The sequence below is a fragment of the Bombyx mori genome, chromosome 6 (assembly GCF_030269925.1).
Source record: "Bombyx mori chromosome 6, ASM3026992v2".
Lineage (NCBI taxonomy): Eukaryota > Metazoa > Arthropoda > Insecta > Lepidoptera > Bombycidae > Bombyx > Bombyx mori.
In genome coordinates this window covers 1,117,501-1,131,294 of record NC_085112.1, presented here as the reverse complement: position 1 = coordinate 1,131,294, position 13,794 = coordinate 1,117,501, and the positions used below count along the sequence as shown (strand labels likewise).

Here is a 13,794-nt window from a genome sequence, read left to right as displayed (position 1 = left end):
TGGTCATGGCGCTTCGTGAGGCTGAGGAGCGCGAAAGGGAATGGGATCCCTCTTCGGCTCCTCAGCGCAGAAGGCGGGGTGGACGGCGCGTGCGAGAGGCCGCCGCTCAGCCCTCGTAGGGACTATCGAGTGCCGGGTGCGGGGGCTCCCGGCACTCGACTGTTGGTCCGGTGGTGAAGCGGTGCAAGGTGGCTCCTGTGCGCCGCTCACGGTGTGTCGCCCGAGACGAGGTTCTACGGGATTTTCCCGGGGATGAAATCCCGTCTTAACATTGGTACGGGTACCGCCTAAGGCGAGACTTTCGGCGCGCATCGCGGTACCGTAAGTTTCGTGTAGTCGGTGTGGTGGAGCTCGATGGGGTTTAGTCGGTAGTCGTTCTGCGGGGCAAGTGCTTCGCGCGCCTTTTTCAAGGCGTAGTCTCCTGTGAGAAATTGGGGGAGGTGAAGGACCTCGGCCCTTCTCTTCTCCCCTTCTTCCTCTCAGGAGGCGCCGGAGTCCGACATAACCCGGTTCGTTACCCCCCTCGACCGGGTATCCGTAAATGGATTCCCCAGCGTTAAAAAAAAAAAAAAAAAAGGGTCTCCAAATTATCATGGCGTTTAGAGCAAGCCGTACTCTCTAAAACTGAGCATAAATCATATAGCGTGGCGACCAGTAGTTTTAATAAATTTAAATTAGAAATAGTGTAAGGAAAAAATATATTATTGTAAAAAAAAAGCGTGGGGTGCATGGTATCAGTAGTTATAAATATTTTATGAACAGATATGAGTAGAAGAGTTATTTTGATAATAATATATCTTGAAAAGCAGATTAGGAGTTTTAACATTGGATGCGGTAGGGACGGCTGCGTACCACAGTGCTACTTACTTTTAGACAGGCAGGGGAGACATTTCGTTTTAAAGAGATAGAGGTGGTAGAACCTCTTGTAAGTCCGCGCAGGTACGTACCACCCCCTTTTTTTTTTTTTTTTTTTTATTGCCCTAGCAGGCAGACGAGCATACGGCCCACCTGATGGTGAGTGGTTACCGTCGCCCATGGACTTCAGCAATGCCAGGGGCAGAGCCAAGCCGCTGCCTACCGCTTAATACTCTCCACAAGCCTCGTTTGAAGAAGGACATGTCATAGCGCTCAGGAAACACCGTGGAGGGGAGCTCATTCCATAGCCGGATGGTACGTGGCAAAAAAGATCTCTGGAAACGCACTGTGGATGACCGCAGTGGCTCCAGGTAGTATGGATGAACTCTACTCCGGTGGCGGGCGGTGCGATGGTAAAAACGAGATGCCGGTATCATCTCGAACAATTCCTCAGAGCACTCCCCATGGAACATACGGTACAAAATACAGAGGGAACCGAAGTCCCTCCGCAGACCCAGAGGCTCCAAACGATCCGTGAGAATGGGATTATCGACAATCCGAACGGCCCTCCTCTGTATGGAGTCAAATGGAAGAAGCTGGTATTTGGGAGCCCCGGCCCAGAGATGGGAGCAGTACTCCACGCGAGGCCGGACTTGTGCTTTATAAAGCAAAAGCCTTTGTCCAGGCGTGAAGTACCGCTTCGCTCTGTTGAGGACTCCCAGCATTTTGGACGCCAACTTGGCTTTGCCTTCCAAATGACTCCGAAACTGGACATCGCTCGAAATGTCGACCCCAAGTATCCCAATACTCTCGGAAGGTTGCAGGGATACTCCTTGGAATTGCGGCGCCATGACAAAGGGGTCCTTCTTCGCAGTGAACGCGCAAACTTGTGTCTTTATCGGGTTGAATTGAACCAAGTTCAATTCACCCCATTCGGAGACTCGCCCCAGAGAGTTCTCCACTTCAGACACAAGTTTTGATCGTCTCTCTTGCACCGCGCTCCGAGAGAGACTCTGATGGCCGATATATCGCGCATCCCCCGTGCTGTCATCCGCATAGCAATGCATGCCATCAATAGACAGCATGTCATTGATATACAGGATGAAAAGCGTGGGGGAGAGCACCGAACCTTGTGGAACGCCAGCGTTAATGGTCATGGTATCAGAACAGTCACCGTCTACAACGACCGTGATGCTCCGCCCATCCAAAAAGCTAGCGATCCATTTGCAGAGACCCTCGGGGATTCCGTAAGATGGTAGCTTCGATAGAAGTGCCCTATGCCAGACCCTGTCGAAGGCCTTCGCGATATCAAGGCTCACAGCAAGAGCCTCGCCCTTGCTCTCCAAGGCTTCAGCCCACCTGTGAGTAAGGTATACAAGAAGATCGCCAGCTGAGCGACCGTGACGGAAACCGTACTGTCGGTCACTGATCAGCTGGCGATCCTCAAGATACTTCAGGAGTTGTGTATTTATTATTCGCTCCATCACCTTGGAAAGCAAGGAAGTTATCGCGATAGGCCTATAGCTCGACGGGTCCGACCGGTCACCCTTCTTGGGGATAGGGTGGACGTGGGCGGTCTTCCATGAAGACGGAACCCTGTTAGCGCAATAAGAGAGGCGATACAAACGCGTTAGCGCAGGTGTCAGCTCAGGGGCGCACGTTTTCAAAACCACTGCGGGGATGCCGTCTGGCCCACTCGACTTATGGACGTCCAGGAGTCGGAGCTCCCGCCTAACTGCACACTGTGTGAAGCAGATATCCGGCAGGGAGCTATCACACTGGGGGATGTTCGGTGGAGTGGCACCCCCGTCGTCCACAGTCGAGTTCGAGGCGAAGAGTTTGACCAGAAGGTCAGCCTTCTCTTTCGCGCTGTGGGCCAGAGTGTCATCGGACTTGCGCAGTGGTGGGAGACTAGACCTGCAAAAGTTTCCTTCTGCAGCTTTGGCGAGCGACCAAAAAGCACGGCTCCCGGAGGGATAGCTCTTTAATCGCTCGCCAACTCTAGCAACGTGCTCCGACTTCGCCTTGGCAATTACCTTCTTGTAGGACCTGGAAGCGGCGTTATATTTCCGCCTTTCCCCTGAGATGTTAGGATCCCGACGTCTCCTGGCATTATCCCATGCCACGTATGCGGACCGCTTGAGGTGTGCACCATCCCTACTGGCATTGTTATACCAGGGTCTGCTGCGACCCCCAACGGGCACTTCAGAGGAGGGAATAAACAATTCCATCCCCCGGAGCACCACGTCTTTAAGACGGTCCGCACAGACGTCAGGATCAGCAGAGGAAAAGCAGAACCGCCCCCATGGGTAGGATGCGTAAAATTCACGCAATCCATCCCAATCTGCTGACATATACCGCCAAACTCTACGGTACCCGGTCGTCCTTCGACGATCGGGACGAGAGAGTGGTACGGCAGCACGAATAAGGCAGTGATCAGACGATCCTAGCGGAGCGTCGACCACCACACTGTATCCGGCCGGATCTGTGGTCAGCAGAAGGTCCAACAAAGAAGGCTCGTGCCCCTCGATATCTGGGACACGGGTGGGCTGTGTCACCAGCTGGGAGAAGCCGTAGGCCAAGGCGAAATCGTAGGCAGTCCGACCCGGGAGGTCAGTGGTTCTGGACCCCAACCACTCTTGGTGGTGAGCGTTAAAATCTCCAAGAACCACCACCTCCGCAGATGGGTACTGCTCAAGCACGCGGTTAGTCCCCTCTTGCACATGCTCAAACAGAGCTGAACCTGCATCACTGCTGTGGGACCTGTACAGGCACGCGTAGATTCGGATACAGCCCCCGTGATCCACGCGCAGCCACAATAGGGACAGGTCCCGTTGTTCGAGGCCCCGAAGACGGCGACAGACATCCGCCCGGACGAATACGCACACCCCGGCTTTACGTAGGAAGTTGTGCTCCAATACGTAGCCGGGGTATTCAAGGTATGAGGTATCGTCCGGAGCAGATATCTGCGTCTGCGTTAAAAAAAGCAGGGCAGGCTGCGCCGTCTCAAGGTGGTGGTGTACGGCGTCAAGGTTGCTATGTAGGCCCCTGACATTGCTGAAATCCACATTAAATGTGGAATGGGGAACCGCCTGTAATACCCTTTTCTTTTTTTTCGACTTCATAAATTATATTTCTGGAGAGTAGGATTAGGAGAGGTAGGATGTTGGAGGTGAGATCGAGGCAACACCTGAATGAAGCGCGGAACATAGTACGTGCTCGACCACGGGTTGCGTGAGAGACTGACGCAGGGCATGGAAGGGCCCCCAGTCCACCCTGCGTACGATCGCCGGGATCCACTCCGGTCTCCGACTCCGGCACGACGACCGCACGACAGGATTTTACACCGGTTGGCGGGACAGCTTCCCGGGGCGGAGTTTAGTAGAGACACCCGGGTTCAGGTCCCCTACTGACCGGCGGGCGGCAGCGGATACCGTTTCACTAGGTCTCCCTATACCCCCGTCAAACAATCACGCCCCGTGAGCTCGCACGCACGTCTGCTCCGCATGTTCCAGGCGTCACCAAGACTCACCCCCAGCAAGGAAGGGGAAAGGGAAGGAATAGAACTGGCTCTCCAACCCACACGCCGGAACACAGCTAGGCTATTTGGCGGCGGACTCTAGTTGGAGGGTGGTCGCCAGCCAGTCGGACAAGTCCTACCACCGATTATGTATTCGGCTCCCGTTTTGCACCACCCAGGGGTCACTTGTAGGGAATCGCGGGTTAAACCTACGGAAGCGGGAAGCACCAACCCCCCTGCCTATTTCTGCCGTAAAGCAGTAAATGCGTTTCGGTTTGAAGGGTGGGGCAGCCGTTATAACTACTTAGTCTGGCCATAAATACTGTTACAATTAAAAATAAACAAAATATTACATTTGAATTTGGAATCTGTCATTTTTATATGATTGCTCATTGAGTTTTCTCATTTCGGCGCCAATACATTGTACAATATTTTGCGATATTAAAATGGGGTGGATTGATAAAGAGAACCGAATCGCTGTGATTGCATGACACAAAGTAGGTATGGAGCCAAATGCAATTTTTAAAGCTCTCCATACGCTTGGTATTAGTAAAATGTTTGTGTACCGGGCTATTAATAGGTGCAAGGAGACCTTCTCTGTTTGTGACAGAAAAAGATCTGGCCGTGCACGTAGTGTTCGTATGAAAAAGGTGGTCAAAGCAGTAAGGGAAAGAATTCGAAGAAATCCTCTCCGAAAGCAAAAGATTTTATCTTGGGAGATGAAGATAGCACCTAAAACCATGTCGCGTATTTTAAAAGATGACTTAGGACTTGCAGCCTATAAGAGACGTACTGGTCATTTCTTAACTGATAATTTAAAAGAGAATAGGGTGGTAAAATCGAAACAACTACTGAAGCGGTACGCAAAGGAGGTCATAGAAAAATTTTGTTTACGGATGAGAAATTTTTTACAATTCAGCAACATTTTAACAAACAAAATGACCGTATTTATGCTTAAAGCTCTAAGGAAGCTTCGCAATTAGTCGACAGAGTGCAACGTGGGCACTATCCGACTTCAGTGATGGTTTGGTGGGGTATTAGCTATGAAGGAGTGACTGAGCCATACTTTTGTGAAAAAGGTATCAAAACATCGGCACAAGTGTATCAAGATACCATTCTTGAGAAGGTAGTGAAGCCCCTTAACAACACCATGTTCAATAATATAATCAAGACAGGTCCTTCCAGCAAGACTCGGCGCCAGGTCATAAAGCTCGGTCTACGCAGTCTTGGTTGGAAACGAACGTTTCGGACTTCATCAGAGCTGAAGACTGGCCGTCGTCTAGTCCCGATCTTAATCCGCTGGATTATGATTTATGGTCAGTTTTAGAGAGTACGGCTTGCTCTAACCGCCATGATAATTTGGAGTCCCTAAAACAATCCGTACGATTGCCAGTGAAAATTTTTCCCATGGAAAGAGTGCGTGCTTCTATTGATAACTGGCCTCAACGTTTAAAGGACTGTATTGCAGCCAATGGAGACCACTTCGAATAATCTTTTTATACTTTAAATTGTTTTATATTTATGTATTAAACTAACACACTGTAAAAGTAATAAATGTTATTTGCAATAGATTTTTATTTTTATTTTTAATTGTAACAGTATTATGGCCAGACTAAGTATATATGAGACCTTAGAACTTATATCTCAAGGTGGGTGGCGCATTTACATTGTAGATGTTTATGGGCTCCAGTAACCACTTAACACCAGGTGGGCTGTGAGCTCGTCCACCCATTTTAGCAATAAATAAAAAATAAAAAGGGCGGCAGCTCTTTTAATGTAAAACTAAGACTTATAACTCATGTCTCTTTGTTGATGTCTATGAGCTCCGGTAACCACTTAACACCGAGTGGGCAGTGCGCTAACCAACGCATTTAAGCAATAAAAAAATCTCTCATTTATAGGCATAACAAAATGATTGCATGTTTTAGATTGCTATCGAAGGCAGGCGAGTCCGCGGCCAGACCGGTCGTTAGAGCTTGCCTCATGGACAACACCAATGTCAGGGGCAATAGCAATCGGCTGCCCACACAACCGTCAAAATGCATTTAAAAGTCTCACTTAAAGAAGGCTGCGTCATCACTATTTATCATATTTTTTTTTCTTTTTTTTTTATTGCCCTTGTAGGCGCTCATATAGGGCGCTCTACTCCAGTAGCGAAAATTGCCAAACTAAGCCGGTGTTTCCCGAGCGCTATGACATGTCCTTCTTCAAACGAGGCTTGTGGAGAGTATTAAGCGGTAGGCAGCGGCTTGGCTCTGCCCTTGGCATTGCTGAAGTCCATGGGCGACGGTAACCACTCACCATCAGGTGGGCCGTATGCTCGTCTGCCTACAAAGGCAATAAAAAAAAGAATATATATATATTAACAAAATCAGGGTCCCGTAGTAGCTTGTCATTGTGACATGTTGCAGGAGGTTCGAACAAAAATGTTGTTATGGCTTCGTTGCAATGATTGAGAAATAAAAATATTTTTTCATTTTTAAAGTGCTTCAGGGATAACCACAAGAACTGTATCGCGAAAAAAATATACACCTGTTTCGACCATTCTAGAGAATGGTCTCTAGAATGAAGAAAAATGTTCGGTTTTTTTTTTCATGCATGCTCAATGCAAATTTCTTCGTCATTTGACTTTTAAAAAATATAAATTTTCTTTGAAAGGAAATTTTTTCTCTGAAATACCATTCTTATATTTAAAAAATATATTTTGTTCTTGGAGTCACATTTTTTTGTTTTCATTTATAATAATTTCAATAAAGACTACAAATATAGAATATTATTGTTAACAACTAAACTAAAATAGTGATGTTCATTTTTTCAAGTAATATGTTTTTAATGTAAATAATATGTAAATAAATAATATTATGCATAATCCGTAGAAATTCCATATAATAAATAAAATAAAAAAATAAAAATTGATTATTTTATTTCAAACACTAATTTTTTTTTAAACAAAAGCTGTTTTTTTTTATTTAATCTAAAAAAATAATTCATCGTACTCACCAGAAGTCCCCCAAATTAATTAAAACCAAAACGCCGGCACCAATCACAGAGATGTCAATTGAAAATAACACTTAAAACATTGAACCTTAAAACTTAAAATTACCAAGCAAAATTCAGTTAAACTTAACACAAGCGATGCCGCAGAAAAACAATCTTAAAATGATCCCCAAACATCCGTTCATACGTGTAATATATTAGTAAAATTATCTCGACCTTTTTCACCAAAACTTGTTTGAACCTTTCGTATTTGTGACGTATTCATAATTAATGATGTTTCTCTTCGTACGTCATTCAGGAAGGTCCAATTAATGTGCGAAATTTATGTGACATTACACTTTAATTGACCTATTCGAAAGCTCTTATAAAAAATAAGCATTTGAAAATTACCTCGCGTTTTAATGCAAGCAATGTCATTCATATTGTAGTGACCAAGAGCTTCGGTGATCACGTAGCTTTTGAGAAGGACGTTAAGTCGTTTAGCCGCGATTAAAAAGCTCGCACGAATGGAATACAACAAACTCCCGCGCGAAATATAATGCGCTTTTTGTAAAAAAAAACACGAGTGAATTAATTAATTACCCATGTCGTAACATAAATTTTTATGTCTCCTAAATGGTTTTATTAAAATTTTATATCTCACCAGACAATCTCACTATAGGTGGTATCATTGTTCGCTTTCTTAAGAACATTGTGTTGTTTTTTTAGCATTGACAGACGAGCATACGGCCCACCTGATTATGAGCGATTACGTCGCTAATAGACGTCAGCAATGCCAGGGGTACAGCCAAGCCGCTGCCTACGGCTGAGTATTCTTTGCAAGTCTCTTTTACAGAAGGACATGTGACAGCGCTCGGGAAACACCGTATAGGGGATTTAATTTCAAACCCGGAAGGTACGTGGCAGAAAAGACCTATGAAAACATCTCTGCGTAGACCCAGAGGCTCCAAGAGATTCGGTCAATCCATTGGATGGTTTTAAAGCCTCATTTCAGAACTTTAATTATTGTCGTAGATGACAATTGGAGAAACGTTGTGCACAAGTGACTCCAGAACCATCCGTAGGTCAAAATCCGTATAAGCGAAAACCCAGCTCCAAGGAATTATCTGCAGAAGAAAAAAAGAGTTTAATATCTGTCGAATTTGAACCCTGCTTCTTGTTTTTTATTTTATTGCGTACATGGATGGACGAGCTCACAGCCCACCTGGTTTTAAGTGGTTACTGGAGCCCATAGACATCCACAACGTAAATGCGCCACCCAACTTCAAACATGAGTTCTAATTCTACAGCATAACGGCTGCTCCACCCTTCAAACCGAAACGCATTACAGCTTCACGGCAGAAATAGGCAGCATGGTGGTACCTACCCGTGTGGACTCACGAGACACAATACCGCCAGTCATTACGCAAATTAAAATTTTTGCGGGTTTAATTTTAATTTTTATTACTCGATGTTATTCCTTCATCGTGGAAGTCATTCGTAAAAATTCTTGAAATTACGTGAAAAGATTTCGCTAACCTACACTAATCTCGAATCGATCTCTAAGAAGTCGTCGTGGCCTAAAGGATAAGACGTCCGGTGCATTCGTGTTGAAGCGATGCACCGGTGTTCGAATCCCGCTGGCGGGTACCAATTTTTCTAATGAAATATGTACTCAACAAATGTTCACGATTGACTTCCACGGTGAAGGAATAACATCGTGTAATAAAAATCAAACCCGCAAAATTATAATTTGCGTAATTACTGGTGGTAGGACCTCTTGTGAGTCCGCGCGGATAGGTACCACCGCCCTGCTTATTTCTGCCGTGAAGCAGTAATGCGTTTCGGTTGGAAGGGTGGGGTAGCCGTTGTAACTATACTGAGACTTTAGAACTTGTATCTCAAGGTGGGTGGCGCGTCTACGTTGTAGATGTCTATGGGCTCCAGTAACCACTTAACATCAGGTGGGTTGTGAGCTCGTCCACCCATCTAAGCAATAAAAAAAAAAAAAAAAAAAAAAAAACTACAGATAAATTAGTTATAAGATTAAAACACATACAGACCTGCTGTATTTTTTTCAGAATTTTACTGATGGTAGGAACTCTTGTGAGTCCGCACGGGTACCCTGCCTATTTCTGCCGTGAAGCAATAATGCGTTTCGGTTTGAAGGGTGGGGCAGCCGTTGTAACCATACTGACTCCTTAGAACTTATGCCTGTTGGTGGCGCATTTACGTTGTAGTTGTTTATGGGCTCCAGTAACCACTTAACACCAGGTGGGCTGTGAGCTCGTCTACCCATCTAAGCAATAACAAAAAAAGAAGGAAAAAACACTTGTCTGAAAGGGCTCGCTTTTAGCGATAAAACCTGTCTCATCGAATATTGCAATACTCGTCAATCCCCGAGATGCAACCTCGGTGCTTTTGGTATCTTCAAGCACCGGTCACCGTCCTAAGCGAACTAACCCATAGACGGCCCACTGAATTTCTCGCCGGATCGTATCAGTAGGTCGCGATTCCGATCCGGTGGTAGATTACGCGAAGAACTGCTTTTGCAGAAAAGAAAAAAAAGGGTTAACAAATTCTTTCAGATTGAACCTACGAGCTCACCTACCCATACGCGTGTACCTGAAATAGCCCCTTAGGCTATCAGTGAACATGTAGGAGAAAAGTTACTCGTAAATCTTTTAATATAACTTTTTATCGCATTCTATGAGCATCGTTGCGCGTCTAGTACTAAGTTATTCCTCAAACCTGTAGTTCCAAACCTTGAAACATAAGTTCTAACTCTCAATGGCTTAACTGCAATCCGAGCATGAGCACTCCGCGAAAATAGACAAAAAGTTGGCACCTCCCCGCGCTTCTCAGAAATGCCCGATACATTTCTCAATGCTATAGCATAGCCGGTTATGAAGTCCTTGTTATTGCTGGCTCGTCTATCAACGAGAACTTATGAAGAACCTTGTAAAGTTGCATATGGCCTTGCTGTTAAACGCAGTGTAACCACCGGAGAACTGTTTACAGTCAGAATCAAACACATGCGAACGCGACACAATGTGAACAAGCATAAATTACTCAGCCTTAATTAACAATCCCCACTGGAAGTGCTACAACTGTAAAATCGTGTCTTTCAATTAATTCAATGAGCCGGTGAAAGGTATGTTTTTTTTTATTAATGACGTCGTACCGGGCTTTTTGCTGTTGACCAACAAAGCATTGAGTGTCCGGCGCTAAATTATCATTGATGATTCATTGCGATTTTGTAGGAAGAGTTTGGAATCTCTGAGTTTTTATAGCCACTCCGCTAGACACAACAATGTGAACATTTCATTCACCTCAAGACTTGAATCTCAATTTGGCTGAGATTAAAATGCATTTTAAAAAAATCGCTAACGACGTCTGAAAAACTACATCCAAAGTTACAAAACTACTATTATGATATTTATTTCAAATGACTTTTCAAAGTTAAGCTACGCAGACAATCTACGCTTGTGTAGATATAGTATTATTTTTATGAGAAAATCAAACAGCAATTTGCAGACGGCGAATGAAATTTTATTGTTATAATATATGTTGTTTTTGTTATAATACTCATTGTAAAAATGAATATTTAACAAAAAATCTAATATAAAAAAAAAAACATGCCCGCGAGTTTCTTGCCAATTCTTCTCAGGACGGAGGCTAGTTTTTGTGAATTGGCGGTAGTTCTTTTGACGTTCAACAAGTATGTACTTTCATTTATGTTGAATAATTTTTTTTTGATTTGATTTGATTTGATTAGAAATGACCATAATTTTTCAACGAACTAATTAAAAGTTTTGTATAAGTCAATCTGCCCTTACATCATAGTGGAGGTAGAGTTTTGAAGACTAGAACTTTTAGTTCTATTTTAATTGCCCAACATCGACAAACTAACTACGAGCCCACATAACGCAAAGTCATTATCGACTACATTGACCCGTGAGATTCAAGTCTCAATTAGGGTTTATTACGGCTGCCCCACCGCAATAGCATGTTGCCTTTTTTGTATAATAAGCAAGCAACGGCCCGTCTCATGCTAACGAGCCCAGAGCCAGGTCACTGCCTCCCGAAAAGGACTGTTTCTAAATCTCGTCTTAAAGGGTTACGATACTACGCGACCCACGAATCTTTGGCTGTATTTTTTTATATTTTTTTTATTGCTTAGATGGGTGGACGATCTCACAGCCCACTTGGTGTTAAGTGGTTACTAGAGCCCATAGACATCTACAGTGTAAATGCGACACCCCCCTTGTGATATAAGTTTGAAGGTCTCAGTATAGCTACAATGGCTTCCCCACCCTTCAAACCGAAACGCATCTCTGCTTCACAGCAGAAATAGGCGGGGTGGTGGTACCTACCCGTGCGGACTCACAAGAGGTCCTACCACCAGTGATTACGCAAATTATAATTTTGTATTACACTAAATCATCCTTAAAAATATACGGAAAGCTAGGTCTATAGGTCCTTAGGTATATATCGTAACATGGTATTCAGGTGATTCTGGACTCTAACTAATACTCTTGATTAGACTTCAAACTGATACTTTACCTCGCCACTATGATGGTAGCTGAACACGAAACTAATAAATAAATAGTTGGGCCAAATCACTCGCTGTCTGGTCCTATATGCAAATATCAAACACCAAGACAATGAGCAAACAAACTTGTTAATCACACGCGTTCGTCTGCTTCCAAATTATCAAAATTAAGCTAGACATTTCACTTATTTTGGTAGGCAGCGACTTGGCTCTGTTCCTGGCATTACCCTGGCAAGTCCATGGGCGACGGTAATCACCCAACCACTCACTATCAGGGGGGCCGTATGCTCGTCTGCCTACAAGGGCAATAAAAAAGTACTTAGATGCAGTTTTTTTCTTTCAAAAACAAGGACTTTCCCACAAATGACAACTAGTTAAATAACAAGACTGTTCACACATATTTGTTGCAGTATGTGTTCAGGGTAATCCCCACAATGGCTTGAACAGTTTCGATGGAAATAAGTTTGGTCTTGGTTTAACATTTGTTTTTAATTGCTTAAGCGGTTAGACGGCCTACTTGGTGTTAAATGGCTACCTACCTTAGCTCATAAACATCGACAGCGTAAATGCCACCACCCACCTTGAGACATGAGTTCTGTGTCTCAGATTTTAAAGTACAACGGCGGCCTTATCCATCAAACCGAAAGGCATTACTGCTATAGATGGTGTGGTGGCCATTCCGACAGGAGCCCTCTTCTTCGATATAGCGAAGACGTTCGACAAAGTCTGGCACAACGGTTTGATATACAAACTGTATAACATGGGAGTGCCAGACAGACTCGTGCTCATCATACGAGACTACTTGTCGAACCGTTCGTTCCGATATCGAGTCGAGGGAACGCGTTCCCGGCCCCGTCACGTCACAGCCGGAGTCCCGCAAGGCTCCGCCCTCTCCCCGTTACTATTCAGTTTGTATATCAATGATATACCCCGGTCTCCGGAGACCCATCTGGCGCTCTTCGCCGATGACACCGCCATCTACTACTCGTGTAGGAAGAAGGCGTTGCTTCATCGACGACTTCAGACCGCAGCTACCACCATGGGACAGTGGTTCCGGAAGTGGCGCATCGACATCAACCCCACGAAAAGCACAGCGGTGCTCTTCAAAAGGGGTCGCCCTCCGAACACCACGCTGAGCATCCCTCTCCCGACTAGGCGCGTCAACACCCCCGCCCCCGCCGTTCGCCCAATCACGATGTTCGACCAGCCCATACCGTGGGCCCCGAAGGTCAAATACTTAGGCGTCACCCTCGACAGTAGGATGACATTCCGCCCCCACATTAAGACGGTACGCGACCGTGCCGCCTTCATTCTAGGACGTCTCTACCCGATGATATGTAGGCGAAGTAAAATGTCCCTTAGAAATAAGGTGACACTCTACAAAACTTGCATACGCCCCGTCATGACTTATGCAAGTGTAGTGTTCGCTCACGCGGCCCGCATACACCTAAAAACATTTCAAATTATTCAATCCCGTTTTTGCAGGATAGCCGTCGGAGCCCCGTGGTTCGTCAGGAACGTCGACCTCCATGACGACCTGGACTTAGAGTCCATCAGTAAGTATCTTCAGTCGGCGTCCATGCGCCACTTCGATAAAGCGGCACGACACGAGAACCCTCTCATCGTGGCCGCCGGTAACTACATTCCCGATCCTGCGGACAGAATGGAAAGCAGTCGACGTCGCCCAAAACACGTCATCTCGGATCCTCCTGATCCACTAACGGTGCTTTTAGGTACTTCAAGCACCGGTCACCGTTCTCGTCGAACCCGTCGCTTGCGACGAAGGGCTCGACGAGTAAATTAACTCTCAGACACAGCCCACTGAGTTTCTCGCCGGATCTTCTCAGTGGGTCGCGTTTCCGATCCGGTGGTAGATTCTGCGAAGCAC

General features: G+C 45.5%; 2 protein-coding genes across 3 annotated transcripts in view; both read right to left on the bottom strand.

The window, feature by feature from the left end:
• LOC101741428 (lysosome membrane protein 2) overlaps window positions 1-7,882 on the bottom strand; it is an 83,289-nt gene extending 75,407 nt beyond the window's left edge. The window contains exon 1 of one of the 2 annotated variants that reach the window (XM_004925223.5): window positions 7,376-7,882. The gene's annotated coding sequence lies outside the window, so the exon portion shown is untranslated. The remainder of the gene's footprint in view (window positions 1-7,375) is intronic. The other variant, XM_062668926.1, reaches the window with a different exon arrangement.
• LOC101740450 (uncharacterized) overlaps window positions 1-13,794 on the bottom strand; it is a 960,210-nt gene that overhangs the window by 508,884 nt on the left and 437,532 nt on the right. The window lies entirely within an intron of this gene.